The sequence below is a fragment of the Sciurus carolinensis genome, chromosome 6 (assembly GCF_902686445.1).
Source record: "Sciurus carolinensis chromosome 6, mSciCar1.2, whole genome shotgun sequence".
NCBI lineage: Eukaryota > Metazoa > Chordata > Mammalia > Rodentia > Sciuridae > Sciurus > Sciurus carolinensis.
The window spans coordinates 69,455,219-69,472,212 of record NC_062218.1 but is presented as its reverse complement, the minus strand read 5'-3'; the positions used below and the strand labels follow the sequence as shown (position 1 = coordinate 69,472,212).

The 16,994-nt window shown below is 33.5% G+C and overlaps 1 protein-coding gene across 2 annotated transcripts in view; it reads left to right on the top strand.

Annotated features, from left to right (window-relative positions):
* Positions 1 to 16,994, top strand: part of Edil3 (EGF like repeats and discoidin domains 3) — a 412,828-nt gene that overhangs the window by 313,666 nt on the left and 82,168 nt on the right. The gene's annotated exons all lie outside the window — the stretch shown is intronic.

Sequence of the window (16,994 nt, the reverse complement as noted above, 5' to 3'; positions counted from 1 at the left end):
ACATGTGGCATAGGTTGACAATCAGTGCTTTTAAAAACAATCTTGAAATATGCTTATTTGTGGAGTAATTTTAAGGGTGCATAGAATTTTTTAATGTCTGCTGTGGCAAAAGAGAGAGAGAGAGAGAGAGAGAGAGAGAGATGAATTTTATAATCACTTTTCTTGCTAGACTCACTTGCTATGCATGAGTTCAAAATCTGTGATAATTATTGTAAGCCTGGAAATTACAAAATTGCTTTAAATATCAAATGCTACCCCTCAAAAAGCTCATTTGCCAAATATGAAACTAATCTTATCAGGTCACCTGAATTTTGCAATAGTCCTTTTTCAAGTTTTTTTTACTTGGTTTTACTTTTTTAAATAGAACAAGAAATATTCACTGTTCCCTTTTTTCCCTTTACATTCTTCCTGGATCTTTGTTTATCTGGAGCTATATTGAGCCCTCATGTTAGCTACCACATATTATGGATTTTTATGCATGTATTACTGTTTTGAAAGTAGGAAGTATTTTTTATTTATCTTTTCAGCACCCAACGTGGTATCTTTGTCTGGCATGTAGCAGTATTTTTTAAGTCATTTGTTTAGCAAATGTTTATTCATGATGGACCCATGCAGCATCAAACGAAAAATAGTGGAGAGACACAAGTCAGCAACAACACTGCTCATGCTCTTTAAATGTGTTTCTTAAAATGTATCTTTCATTTGGCTTACATGACACCAGACTTTGTTCTCCTCCTAGCTGATGTTTCCCAGTGTTCTTTACAGGCCCCCCTGTTATCCTCCTGCTGATGGATTTTTCACTAACTCTGTCACCTCATATTAACAGTTTTAGAAAATCCTGGCAATTTCAACTACTATATACAGGATTCAAGTACTCTAAATCACTGCTTGTCATCCCCACTGCCACATCATAACCTGTACAACCAACCTTTCACTTGGGTTTCTGCAAAAGTCTGTTAACAAGCTTTCTTGTTTCCAGTGTGAGTCCTTTAAAAAAAAAAATCTATTTCTGGAATTACAACTATCACGTGCATGTATATGTGTGTGTTTCTAATATGAAAATATTATTCTTATTCCCTTGTTTAAAATCCATCGATTACTTTCTCTCAGTTCCAGAATGAAGTACAGATCCCTTAATGTAACCTAAATGTCTTTGTATGATTTGGCCCCACTTCATCTATTATCATAGTCTGTTAAATTCACTTTAGTTTCTCAAAGAAAACATTATCTCTCTCTTCCCATTCTTTCATAAATGTCCTCTTCCTAGAAGAAAAGAATAGGGAGACCACAGCATTATCAGCTGATATTGAAATTCTTCAACTGCACTTTGTATATACCTTTCTCTGGGATGGCTTGGCTGCCTACTACATCCTACCCCTGTCTGATTTAAGTTCCTTCTCATATGCCATAGTATTTCTTTATCCTTGAGGGCTACATTCCAGAACCCCTGTGGATCTCTGAATCCGTGGATTTTGCTGAACCCTATATAGCGTGTCTTTGTTTTCCTATGAGCTGTAGCATTTCCACTAAGTACCAGAGTTAGTTTTTTCATCCATATTTTATGCCACAATACCACCTTTACATTATTACTCCTGTGCTTTGGGGCCATTATTGAGTAAAATAAGGGTCATTTGAACATGAGCATTTGGATATTATGACAGTCATTCTAATAACCAAGATGGTTGCTAAAGGACCCATGGGCAGGTAGGGGTTAGATACACTGTACAAGGAAATGACTCACGTCCTGAGCAGGACAGGGCTGAAGAGCATGATATTTCATCACAGAACTCAGAATGGAATGCCATTTAATTTGGGAAATTTCCATTCAGTATTTTCAAACAAAGGTTAACTGTGTATAACTAATACTGTGGAAAGTGAAACCAGGGATAAGGAAGGGCTGCTGAATTTGTGCATTCTTCATAAATTTCTCACAGTAACATCATCGCACTATATTCAAAATTGTGTTTTCACACTAGTTTGTTTGCTTTAGGAGGACTGGGACATTGCTTGTTTTTTCACTTTCTCAACTTGTTATCCAGTTCTAACCAAATACCTGAAACAATACATGGCATGTGGTAGCCACTCTTTAAAGATTTGTTGAATGAGTGAGTGACTGATTATTTCAGAGACTAATTCAAGATACACATTTGGGACCATATAGTACATAAGTTTGTTTCTCCAACTCTTACATATTCTCCCAATTCTTTTTTTCAGTGCTGGTAATAGAACCCTGAGACTCAAACATACTATGCAAACATTTTACCACTGAGCCACATCCCCAGCTCAATATTCTCAAATTTAAAATGACATTTAAAAAATAAATCTAAAATCTTGAATCAAAAAACAGTCATTTTAAGTACAACATCTAAACATAGCCTTTTGAGTTCTTACTCTGAAGAAATCATGAAAAATCTCCCATTTGTTAGACTTGACAATGGTAAACTTCTTTGTTGCTATCATTTATTTTTAAATTGTAAATATTCAAGTCATATCTCAGGCTAACTTGATATAGCTAATATTATTGTGATTCTCAGTGCCTTCTAGAATAAGACAAAATACTTTACACCCCAAAAGTAACTCAGGCTGGTAGACTAGAAATATCCATATAAAGCAATTGCCAGTGGCAAATTTTCTTAAGAAAGATAAAAATGAAACAAATATTTTTGCATGAATCAGGGTGTGATTTTTCAGTGCAAACCTCCATCCATCAATATGTTTCAGATGGCTTTTCAACTGTCTCCTTAAAGTCACTTGCCTGATGGAATCGATTCATCCTGCTGATGACAGATTTTCTGTCAATTCAAGGACCAGTTCTTCCAGTAGATGTCTAATTTTTGGTGTGTCAAACATATTCAGACTCCTCTAGGCAAATTAAATTGACATCTTTGCTTTTATTTATTTTTTTCTGACATCATGCAAGAACAAGCTCCAGAATTGTGACTATTTTTAGTATTTTTCCCTCAAAAGAATATAATCTGCTCAACTGCACATTGTTGGCATTAGTTTTTGTTAGTGTCTTTGGTGAAAATAAGATTTTTTTTTTTTATAGATAGCAAGGTATAGGATAATTTTGTTTTGGAGCTCCTGATATAGAGGTCAATTTTTGTCCCTAAGGCTTTTGAAGTTAGAAATTTAGTTATATTTTTAAATACATCAATTCTAAGCAATAGCTCTTTAGAAGAAAAGACATTTCTGTCATTTAAATTCCCTTTCTTCATTATTAATTTATTACTGATTGATTTTTAAGAAGTTTCTTACTTATAATTATTATACATGAGATTCTCTGTTATTTCAGTTTAATATGTTTTACAAAACCTAATCAAATAAGTCTGCACATACAAATTTTGTAAATGAAGCCCCCAAACTCTTAGACCTAACTGTGACATATTTGAAAGAATCATTATTTTGTTTTTGTGTTTGTTTGGGCATTTTCTTTTTTTCTTTTTTTTTTTTTTTTGTTTGTTTGTTTTTGTTTTTGTTTTTTGAAGTCCCATATACTCACAAATCATTTTAACATTTTATACTCATTACAACCTCTAGTATTTGTTTCAGTCTCATCATAAAGTTAGAATGTGTGGAACTCTCAAGCACATGTTCCTGTGTTATTTTTAAGAACTGGACCAACCAGGCACAGTGGTGCTTGGGAGGCTGAGTTAAGAGGATCACAAGTTTAAGGTCAGTTTCAGTAACTTAATGAGACCCTGTTTCAAAATGAAAAGAATAAAAAGGACTGACGGTGTAGTTCAGTGGTAGGTAAAGTGCCCCTGGTAAATCCCCGGTGCCACAAAAGAAGTGGGTATATGGAACTGATTAGCTTCCTGAGTTACTACTATGAATCATGAAAATGTTAATGCTACTTATATCTGAACATGATAAAAATGCATCACATCTATGGCAGTCCTAGATGAGAAATTTTTCAGATCTCTGAAAGAATGGTGCTCCACCTCTGTGATGTTTTGATGTTCTCCAAAACATTAAAATTCAACCAAAACTTTGAACCAAAAGCCCTACAACGTGCTTTCCAAAAGCTTTCTAAAACTTGAATTGTAGTTTCTGCCTCTCAACAATCTTAAACAACATTTAAATTGAAAAATCCTAAGCCAATCATTCCTGACTCATGGTTGGATATTCCCAACACATTGTTAGATCAGATTTTAAACCTTGTTATAAAAATAAACTGACATTTCACTCACAGAGATTTTCTTAGGATCAAACTACTGGCTTCTCTTGTTACTTTCTAAGTAAAGAAGCTTGAAATTGTGTTAGATTGTTATATGGATTAAATAAGACAAAGAACAGAGAAAGCACATGGTATATATACCCAGTATTTGGGAAGTCCCTTTTTTCTCTTCTGGTGGTTTGGATAACTGTAGGATAACAACATTTGATATCACCAATTATAATTACAAATGCAAATATATAAGCACACACACTTAAACGCACACATATACACACATTTATATATTATTCTTCACTTCAAAATGGAATTTCCAATAAAACAAAATGCAAAGCAGCATATTGTTGGATGGGTTGCAAATTGTCAATCATGTAGATAAATTACATAAATTGATGTTAGTAAGCCACACACAGTGGTACACACCTATAATCCCAGTGACTTAGGAGGCTAAGATAGGAAGATCACAGGTTGGAGGCCAGACTTGGCAACTTAGTAAAACCCTGTCTCAAAATAAAAATAAGAAAGAGCTAGGAGGTAGTGTAGTGGTAGAGTACCCCTGGGTTAAGTCACCAGTATAACACACACACACACACACACACACACACACACACAAAATGGCATTGGTAAATAAAAAATTTGAAATGTATTTATCTGGTAATATCAGATTTTTCAACTTCTTTACCTGGAAGTTGTAATAATATATATTAATAATTTAAAAAAGAGTATTACCAATTCACCATTAACATTTACCAATCTTCTATACTGAAATTTTGATCTTACTAGAATGGTAGTATGTTTTATGTTCACTACAACTGACTTGGCAGATTCAGTGAATTCTCCTTTCATTCATGCTTAGAGTAAACGAACAGATCAAAATCCATCATGAAATTAAGATGCCTAATGAAATTCTATCAGAAGTAGGGGCAGCACTTGTGATAATCTCATAAATTATGAAGAAATACACTGATGTATTTTGGTGTGGTACACAAGGAACTAAGAATGAACTTGGATTGATTAAGAATTTTTATTTTAAAATAAGACTTCTCATCTTTTCTCACAGTGCATACACTTTGTATGTATTCATTCTCATTGGTGATGACTATGGAAAATGGGAAATAACAGTGTCCATAAATAAATCTGGTAAAAATTCATAGAGAGTAACATAATATAAATGATCAACAGGAAGAAAATGTCACAGTATAACCTAGGAAATGGTCTTTTGGTTTATTTCACAAGACATTTGTTAATTTGAGCTATGCTACATAATATTTCAATCAAATTAGTAGAATTAATAGAGTTGTTAGACAGCACATTTTATGTTGACCTTTGTCAAACTTGCATCTAACCCTGCATAGCCTCATTTCAATACTAATTTTGTGGAATGGTGAAGGAGAGTAACTGAATTTAAGTTTCAAATTAAATAAGCCTTATGTAATTAAGTCCATTTCAGAATTGTAAAAGGGAATATTCTAGCCATAAAATTCACAACTCTTTAAGAAGCCACTGACTTCTCTTTTCCTATGGACTATTTATTTACAGGGGAGTTGAAGGAAAGGTTTTCAAGGATCAAGTGACCACTAGGCCTCTAGGAATTATTTGTCAATGTGAATGATTATTCTGATTTTCAATTCACCACTCCAGTATTTTCATAGAGAGTAAACATTAAGCTGTGTGAGGGGATCACCTATAAAGAGGTTCTGAAAGACATCAAGCAGTGTGCCTTATTTTGCACATTTTATTCCTTGCTTTCATAATGTTGATATATTCTGGATGACACTAAATGAATCAAAGACTTCCCCTACTGTACATAGGCCATAAATCATCTTTAAAGTTTTATTATAATGTTATGCTCTCAAAGGGAATCTCTACTATCTAATTCAAAAAATAAATCTTTTAATAAACATAACAAAATGGAGTAGGATATTTGTGTAGAAATACTTAGAAGGCAAAGAAAAGTTCAGCCAGGATTAATGTAGTATACTGAGATCATAATTTGAAATCCAAATATCTGAATTGGACAGCTGATAAATCACATCAATATTCTGGAACTCAACTTTTTCTTGTTATTATTTTAAAAGTTCAGACATTACAAAAGAGATCACCTCTGAGTATACCTTCTGCTTTTAAAAACTCTCACATCTCCAAGATTCTAGTATCCAAATGATGGTTGGCTAAATCCAAAGAAATAAAAAAAATGTAAGGACAACCAACTCATTTCTCCATAATGAAGCCTAAGAATGAAATTAACAAAAAGACACCATAATTAATTATTGGCACAGAAATAGACACCTAACTTTAAACCCAACCTTAAAAAATGTTAATATTTATAAAATGCATAACGTATCCACTTTATTTCTGATATATAGCTTTTATCTCCCCAAAAATTTTAATTTTGGGTCACTTAATGTGTTCTCTTTAAGAATAGCTTTTTTAAAAAACTCCCTAAGACAAGTCAATGAGACATATTATACCATTATTAAGTACCAATACATGAACAAATATAGAAAATCATGAAAAATACTCAAAGGAAACCTTGATGGTAACAGGAGAAAGATTAGGTTTAGATACATGGTGCAGCCTTGGAAAGACAAGTCTGGTGGTACATAAAAATTAAGTGGAATATTTGTGGTTCGGAAGTTATTTTTGATTGACTTCATAATTTTTTTCATTCAAGTAAATATTTTTGAGGCACCTGTTCCAACAGAACACAATACCAGGTGCAAGGAACAGAAAGTTATGTTCAACAGTGTGTCTACCTGCATGTATGATTACTGATGCCCTAATTTTCATGGATTCAACATTCAAAAAGCAATAAACAGAATGTGGGAAGTTGTATGTTTCTGTTTAGAAGCCGTATTTGAAACCCCTGAAAACTGAACAGCATGAACAGCAGGACTTGTATATGCACAGCAGGCCCATTCATGTTTTTATGATAATGAGCATTAAATGACTTCTGATTCCTTTGTGTGCAAATGATTACTTATTTGTTGCTTATCAGTTACTTTTGCACTAACAAACTATGTTTCCAAAAATGATAAGCTGTTCTCTTGTAAAAATAGGAGTTGAAAAATATGACAGTGATTAAAAATTAGACTTTGATAATCCCCTTTTAAATAGGATGAGCATTTGTAAAGACTCTCAAAGAAAATTGGAATCAATTTTGATGAGTGATCTCATTGTCTTTAAAGCAACCCTCTCAGTGAGCTAACTTATGTTTGTTTAATGAGAAGGTCATGGAGTCAGAGAAGCTTGCTCAAAATTGCATGGACAGGATGCAGCAGAAAGGAAAAAACACACGCTATATAGCTTGTGTGATAATTTTTACCACAATATTTGTTAGATTAGTTAATGAATGAGGTGACTTAGGAAGCCCTTCTATTACCAAATCCTGGCCAACACAGCTCCAACCACTTTCCCTGTCTTGAATGAGGGCATTTGGTATTTCTTCATCTTCTGATGATCAACTAAATCTGTGGTTTCCTATTATAAAATTTAACTTTTACAGCATTACTTAACATTGAATACATATACATGTTAAATATTTGAAAAATGAAAACTGCAATTTATTTTTATTTTTATTTTTTGATACTGGGGATTGAACCCAGTAGTGCTTTACCACTGAACTACATTCCCAGTTTGTTTCATTTATTATTTTGAGACAGGGTCTTACTAAGTTGTTGAGGGTCTGGTCTCAAATTTTTGATCCTCCTGTCTCAGCCTCCTAAGTCACTGGGATTATAGGCATGTGCCACCATATTCAGCCCAATTCCTCTCTTTTTTATTTAAAATAAAACAAATAGGAAATAGGAGTGGAAATTTTAATATTTCCTTTCTACAACACAGTATTGTGCCTATCGTGCACATATTAAGTAAATGCTGCTCTGTCCAGCAGTCTTAATCATGGTTAAACTCTCCTGGTTCATATGTTTTGCTTTGTCCTAGAGACCTTTGAAATTTTTCCTTAAAGCCAGTAATGCCATAATGAATAGGTAATTCAATTTTGCTTATATTCATTATTATGAATATCTTCCATTCATGAAGTACTTATTTGTTAGCTTATACCAAATATTGCATTCATTATCTCTTTAATTAATAAATTAACATTTCTGTTGGGGAAACATGGCTCAGTGAAGCAACTATTAAATCTCTTCTGTCTCATTTGTTTTATGCTGCTGTTGTAGTCACCTGCATGGTATGTGTCCCAAAAGCTGTAGATTCACCTATCCATGTCCTTTCTTGCACTAACCTCTGGTCATGGTCTTCTCTGAGATCCTTTAAGATGTGGCTAAGCTCACATCTATCTGCCTACAGAATTAATTTATATTGTAGAACAAAAACAGATATGCATTTCTTTGATTAGGATGTACTGCCATCTCAATACCGAGGCAGAACAATGTTAGCCTAACTCATTAGTTAGGTTTTTTACCAAGGGTTGGTCAAGAAATTTAGATGCTTTTCCTTCACTGACCTGCCCTCTACTTTCTTTATCTCCGTGGGAGTTTCAGATCCTTCTTTGGCTCTCAAGGGGCCACCTGATGTCCATCACCTTGAGGAAGCTTCCTAAGCACAACTGGGTGCAGCTTGCTGCCATCCTGACTTGGTGCTCAGCTCTCCAACACCTCTGCTCTCTTGGTTCTGGTCCTTACCATGACTCTAAGCTGTTTCTCAGCATTCATAATTTCTATTTTCCAAACACTTCTTTTCTTCAGATAGTTTCATTATCAGAATAGAGTCCTCCTCACCACAACCTCCCCCAAAGTTTTCAAAATGGTTCTTTTCCTAATCTAATTATGAACAGATAAGTTTGGAATAATACATATCATTCTAAGAATGGAATACTACAAAATAAATTAGGTTATTTTTCTTTCCAAATAATGAACTTTATCAACATTTCCCAAAATGTATCTTGAAAAGCATTGCTTCCATAAGGAGCTTCAAACACACACACACACACACACACACACACACACACACACAAGTTTTGTGTGGAAATAAATTTGGTAAATGCTTCATCTTCTGTTATTACTATTGTACATGCATATGAACATGGTAAAGACTCCCAGGAATGCTACAGGGAAGTGATTTAACCTTATTTTACTTGGTGATTTTTTAATTTATTTCATCAGGACATACTTTTCAAAAATAGTCAACTTAATATCCCCAAGAACTACTTTGTAATATGTGGTATTAATTGAATTGCATTTCTGTAACACTTTATTAATTTCAATGGACTTTTATAATAAGTTTCTTTAGTGTATATTTTAAATAATCCAGGTACATATCATCATTTGTGAAAAAACAATTTGCAGAGATTACATGATTTTATCCCATAAATAAGAGAACTTGGCCCCAAAATCGTTTCTCTCTCTTCCATTAGTACCTTTTTCTTCATGGTTATGTCTGACATCATGCAGAATGGAATATGACCTTAAGCAGTTTTTTTAATCAACATGATTTTCTTCAGTTATGCAAAAATTTTCTTCAGTATATGCAAAATACATGTATTCAGAAAAAAATGGATTTTCCAAATTACTGCTTTCTTCGGTTTTTATTATAGACCTCCTCAATATCAAACAAGATTATCAATTCTATGTCTATATCTGTATTTAAGATTGCCTAGGGGATTCAAAGCACAATTACATTTCATTTTCAAAAAACAGTACATAAGTTAAAGTTAGACTAGACATAATTGAAGAATAGTGAACCCCTGTCATGAGTTAAATGGGCCATATACATTGACCTCACTAAGCAAGGGAAGTAATACATTGAGTGTTTCACCTGCTAAGAAACAGTTGCTCTGAACTGAAGAGCTTAGCTAGAGAAGTTTAAAATAGTACACAAATATTTACTTGTAACACAAGTGGTTAAAAATTGTCAGTCTCATTTGTTGAAATGCATTTAACTTTCTTTATACTTTTGTTTCAGTCTTGCTTGAAATGACAGAGGATCATCTTTGCCTTGTCTTTGTATAAACTAGTTTGGCCCTCCAGCAAACATTCAAACACTTTGGTTTTGCCTTCTCTTCATTCCGAAAAGGAAGCTTTCAAAATTGAAATGTTTTCCATAGTAATACAACATCCATATTAGATTAGGATATTCATCATTTTACATTACAATGGAACTCTAAACATAAGAACTAAGATTTTTTATTTTTGGTAACACATTCCCATGTGCTGTGTAACAGGAACTATGAACTATGAAAAGGCCATTATTTTGTTCTGTTTTGTTTCCTAGCAGATAGCCTACTTTTAACACATCAAACCATAGATTCTTGTTCCATATATATATTCTCATCTACTTGCTCAGTGTCTTTTGAATCAGAAAATTTTAAAGATGGCAGGAGTTAATGTGTATAATTCCACTCAGGAGAACAGGCTCATGTACCTGACTATGTTTTCTATGCTATTAAAAATTAGGAAAAAAAAAAAAAAAGCTTAAGCAAGGTTATCCTACAAAGATATTCAATATGGAAAAAGAGAAAAAATGAGAGAGATTTACCTAGAGTCATTATTATTGTTTTTCTTATAATATCATGCTCTCTAGTTTTACAATACAAAATAAAATATAATGATAAGTACATTCAAAGTTCTATTAATTACATTGTGGAATTACACATGATTATTATTGCCATTGTACATGTAGCATACTTAGCAAAACCATATAGGCTTAAGAGGGTTTAGGGTAAAAGAATAAAATGAAAGCAAATGTAATTGAGTATTATTCTTGTTAAATGCTAAGTCACCTTTCTCTCCTCTCCCAACATCCTACCATCTTTTGGGGTGCAGCCTATGTTTCTTTGATGAGAAGTACTATGGAGTTTAATCCCCAATGCTGTGGGATTTGATGGCCCTTCATGAGTGCCACAGGACCCATCTGCTCTGTTAGGCATATGCCTGATGATGTGGGAGGAGCTGTAATGCAGCATAATGGATCTAAGAGTACTTAGAATGTAACACTAAATATATATGCGTATGTTTTCTACAGCTGCCTCAAACTCTGTAATGGGAAATAGGGGAAATTCTAAAAATAAAACAGCTTTACAGCTCTCAAAGGGAAAAGAAAAAAAAAAAAAAATACCACCAGCTGCTGTATCTTCTTGTATCTTGGGTGTCAAAGTCATTTTCTCAAAGTATGGTTTGGAAACCTCCTGCCTTGGACTCAGTTGTCATGGGCTCACTGGAAATATAGATTTTAAATTCCATCCTCCAAGATTTTGACATTATTAGATCTGGTTTGGGCAAGAAAATGTGCATTTTTTAACAAATATCCTTAGTTTTTTGTGCAAGGTGAATTTTGAGTAAATAGGAATTATTTTGAGGCAACAATTTGAAAGGGCCATATATATATGTATATATAAATTATTTATACTTATATATGTATATATAAATATGTATATATTTATAAATTTTTATATAAATATATATTTCGATTATATATGTTTCAATTATATATGTACATATGTGTGTACATATATATTTATATATATATACATATATAAAATTGAAAATTAGTTGACTATGAATCTAATTGCTATTTAAGAGAAGAGTATTGGGATACTCCAAATCAAAGAAATGTCATGGTAACAGGATGCTAACTTAGAAGATCCTGTTTTAGGTCGATCTGATGTTTACTGAATGACTCCAACAACAAATCTTTATCTTCTTCTAATTCTGTAGGAAATAAGGTATATCAAGACACACATGTAGAATCAGACATAAAGTTGGATCTGTATTGATAGCTATAATTCCAGTATATAGCTATAATTCCAGTATTCTCTGACTAGGAAGTTGTGTGTGTGTGTGTGTGTGTGTGTGTGTGGCATAAATCCCTTTCTTTTTTAAAATATCTTTTTTTATTTGTAGATGGACATGATATCTTTATTTATTTTTTTTATGTGGTGCTGAGGATTGAACCCAGTGCCTCACACATTGGAGGCAAGTGCTATACCACTGATACCACTGATCTACAGCCCCAGCCCTATAACTCTCTTTTATATGGTATTAAGTAATTCAAACAGTGTAGTATTTTGTTAATTAATCTTTTCACTCTTTTGTTCATGTGTGTATATATATATATTTATGTGTGTGTGTTTATAGAGAGTGTTTATATATATGTGTGTGTGTCGTGTGTATATTTATATATATATATACACATATATATATAAAACACAATATCATATATTCCTAACAATGGCCATGAATATTACCAATTTCTAAAGAGGCTTTGTGTAAAGTATACTTGATGCACATTGAAAGTTCATTAAATAATATTTTCAAAAATTGTCAATCTCTGTATATGTCATAGAATAATTTTGAATAAACATACATTTGGTAGGAGACGGTCTATCATAATGTTTAAGATGTTAAATTATTGCAAAACCATCTGGGTTCAAACGCTTTTTCTGTCACTAGTTAGTTGTGTGACTACATGCAAGTGATTTTACTTGCTGTGGTCTCAATAATCTTATTTTGTAAGTAATAGTCTCTATAGTATTTATCTTATAGGGTTATATTCACAATTAAATGAATTGTTGTTTATAAAGTGCTTAAGAGCTAATTGCTATGAAAACATTATCTATTATTTTATTGATCACAATAACTCAGTACCCAGTGAAACTATATATGACTTTTCTATTCTTTAAAGTTGCCAGATAAAAATGTGGGAAGCTTGGGCTGGGTATCTCAGTGGTAGAGTACTTGCCTAGCATGCATGAGGCACTGGGTTCAAGACTCAGCACCACATAAATAATAAATAAAGTACTGTGTCCATCTATAACTAAGAAAAAAAAGTTAAAAAAAGCAGGAGCTTATTTAAATTTCAGATAAATTATTAATAATTTTATTATAATATTTTCCAAAATATTACAGAAATACTTATATTAAAATAAATTATAGTTTATCTGAAATTCAAATTTAGCTAGGAATCCCATATTTCATCCAGCAACCCTATTTTTATTCTGTCTCATTTGCTTTCTTTCCCTTGGTCTATCTAATTAAATGAAGTTACAATGCTGATACAAGGGTGATTTTGGTCAGTTGATAATGGTTTTTGTAGATGGATCCTCATCTGCTATTGTTTTGTGTTGTGCTTCTAAAATAGATGAACAGGTATTTGAAAAGTCCAGTAAGTTTATTAACTTCCAAGTAGATGTGCTTAAATTGACTTCCACTTCAAAATTATTAATATTCATTTTTTTCTCAGACAAAATGAAGCTGCCAAGTTTTATTCTAGTTTTTCTATTTGTAATGGATTTCTGAGGATCAGATGAACTCTTCCAGAATGTATCACTTAGATTTATGTCTGGATCCAAAGGGTTCATCTGATCCCCCTAATCAGTATTTCTTAGTATGTTAGAATTCTGTTCAGTGTTTTCCACGTCAGGAGTGGGTTGAAGTTGCCACAAATGCCCCTGACAGATAATCTGTGATCTTGTATTAACAGTGTATAGAAATTGCACTACGTGGCATTTAGGATCCTCTAGGTTTTTATTGTTTTGTTTTTAGCTCAGTGGGTGCATATTATTTAAGCAACATACAGTCTTTAGAACTTGAATTCAAATCTTAATCTCTTTACCTACTAACTACGTGATATTGAGAATGACCTTGTATCCCTTAGCATCAGTTTCTTCTTCTGGAAGATATAACACATGCCATTTCCATAAGGCTGTTGGAAAATTGAACAGGATTACACAAATAATAAAATATTCTTTATGGTACCCAGAAGAGTGTGAGGACCTGTGCAAGTTCTTTGCCCTGCTTTTTCCTCACAAATAACACTGCTACTCTATATATTAGTTCATTTTGACCCTAAATCCTGTGACTAAATTCTGTTTAATCAAAAGACAAAGGTAAAGAAGGAAATAATAGATACTTTGTATCCCTAGCTTTAAATCTGTTTATTTCATGTATTCTAAATGTTGATAGGACATCTTGATTTTCCCCCAATAGCTCTACTTAATTATCAATAGAAAATGCTAAGACTCACTGCCACCACCACCACCTTATCCATTATCCATTGTTCTATAAGCCCAATATGTCCATCACCTTTTCATTGTTGTGACCAAAAATATCTGATAAGAACAACTTAAAAGGGGAAAAGTTTATTTTGAGCTCTTGGTTTCAGAGGGTCACTCATGGTTGGCCAACTCCATTGCTCTGGGTCTAAGATGAAAGAGAAAAGTGTGGCAGAAGCACATGTTGGAAGAAGGCTGCTCAGCTCATGGCAGCCTAGGAGCACAGAGAGAGTGAGAAGTGAGTCAGGGAGATTTCATCTCCAACAGCATGCCCCTAGTAACCTACTTCTTCCAGCCTTACCTACCTGCCTGCAGTTAACATCTAGTAAAACATCAAATGGATCAATCTTCTGATGAGTTTACATCTCTTAGAGTCTCTCATTTCACTTCTGAACATTCCTGCATGCCTAACACATGAGTTTTTTCAAGGGTAAACTCATATTCATTCATATTCAAACCAGCCTTCCTTCTTCTGGAAGGGCACTTCCTTGGAGGAGGTATCCCAGTCTAACAGGGAAATTATAAAGAGAGCTGCCAACATAGTCATACATCCCTGGGCCATAGCTCTGATCGTCAGTGGAGAGTCCAGAACATACATGTAAAAGGATTTAATGGAGGCATCTTGTTGGAATTGTCATGCTGAAAGTGGAGGCAGATAGGAGGTATTTCATTAAATGTGTTTTTTGCATTTATAGAGCAATCATATTATTTATCACATAAGATTTCTTAGAGAGACTTTGTGGAGAATGGAAGGAGGATCCCAAAATTCCCAATCATATATTTCTTGAAGCTCACCCTTTGCCTTCAAGTGGAAATTGGGAGACAGGTAGGACACAGATTGCTCTCAACCTGCCACGTGAGAACTACTCAGTAGTAAAAAGCACGCTTTGCTTTTCCAAGTTTCTTATTCATATTAATTGGTAACTGTTTCCCCATTTTCCAGATCATACTAACCAACAAGAGGTGGAGCATGCCCAATAAGTAAGAAAAAAATCATGGCAAAACAACTTATAATTTAAGAAATTCTATCCACTGATTGTTTTAGTATTGTCTTTGTTTATTTTAGCCATGTTGGTCTATGGAAGGAAATATAGTTGTAAAATCACAGTGTTCTGCCTATTTTTTAGCTCTTGGAAATGAAAAAGCAGTACTTAAAAAATTCCATTTATAAATAATATCAGGAATTAAAATGCTAATAAGTCTTAAATATAGAAAGTTAGAAATCTCTTTCAAGAAAAAGTTTATTCCTTGGGGTTTTAAAAAATATACTAAAATGTGTTTATATGAAACATAAATATATTCATTTCCAAGGTGCTTTTTAATGCATCAAATAAATGCAAGACATTTTATAGACATCTCTTATTTCTCACTGTTTCCTTTATAATTTGAAAAGTTTGCCTACTTCTCGATATATCCAAAATAAAATAGAAGCAACAGATAAGCTATTTCCTAGCAAAAGTGAAGTAAATGAGGCTTACTTTTTTTCTACTAGTTAACCAAATACACACAGAAGCACAAGAAAATGGAGAGGTGAGCACTAGCCTTACACTCCATCACACTAGCCAGTTAATATTAATTTGGAGATGGATCTATCCAAGAACTTCCAAGTTTCAATCATAGTAGCCCAGTGGGGAGAAAGAAAAGAATATCACATCCCCTGAACAAGAGAGAGCTTAGGTCACTGCCTGTGCATAAGGTACATTTGTGCAAAACTGCTCCTTCTTCTGGGTGGGCCAGTGATGCCAGAGCATGCTTTGGTGAGCAGACCCCAGGATACATTTTACCCTGCTCTTCCTTCTCATTTGGGTAGGATAACATCCACCCAGCTGTACACTGCATCTCTGAAGTAACCTCAGGTAAGACTCATTAAATGGGAAGAGGAGCATAATATGATTCAAGTTTAGCTTGATTCAAATTTAGCTTGATCTGCTTTTGAATGAACTGGAGCCCAGCTAAGGAGTGAAATGATGGTTGTTTAAGTGTGGCCAAGTCTGTCACTGTCATCTTCTCTGTCAAAGACATTGATCTTTTACTTGACAAACAAGTTAAACATCAGTGAGGTGGAAAAGTAGTTTAATATGAGGGACAAAAACATTAGAACTCATCAGCTCTAAATGAGACTAGTTTCCTCATAGAGCTAAGGTTTTACAATTTTGCAATTGCATTTTGCTAGAATCCCTCAAGTTCTTAGTGACAGTGCTGAAAATAGGGCTTCTTAAAATCTCAACCTACCTAATTGTTTCTAGAGGCAATCAGGTACTGAACTATAAAAAAATATATTTAAATATGGTGTTTAGATTACCTTAAAACCTACAGTTTCTGTTTCATTTTACCACTAATTTATCTTAAACCTCTGAGAGATAGCCTGCCCTTTCTAGAGTCCAGTTTCCATATATAAAGTGGAGGAAATATCCCACATAATGCCTGCCTTTCTTATTAATACTAGCCCAGTAACCACGGAAAGAAAATATGATATCTATTGTAGTGCGGTAAAACAGCAGCTGTTCCAGAGACAATAGAGAATAATCCTACAGATGAGAAACACTAAATCCACCCATGTTTACAAGCACACATGTTGATCTGTTGCCATCCCCAAGAAAGACAGGTCTCCTGAATATTTGGTGTCCTCAGACATCATCATTCAAGCTATTGGGGAGGGAATCGTTGGTGTTAGTTTTCATATCAATATTTTTTCTACCCTCTGAAGACTTTGTTTAACACAAAACTTACATATGCTTCCAATATAACCAAGATCATACACCATTCATTCAACAGATATTTATAGAATGAATTCTATGTTAAGAC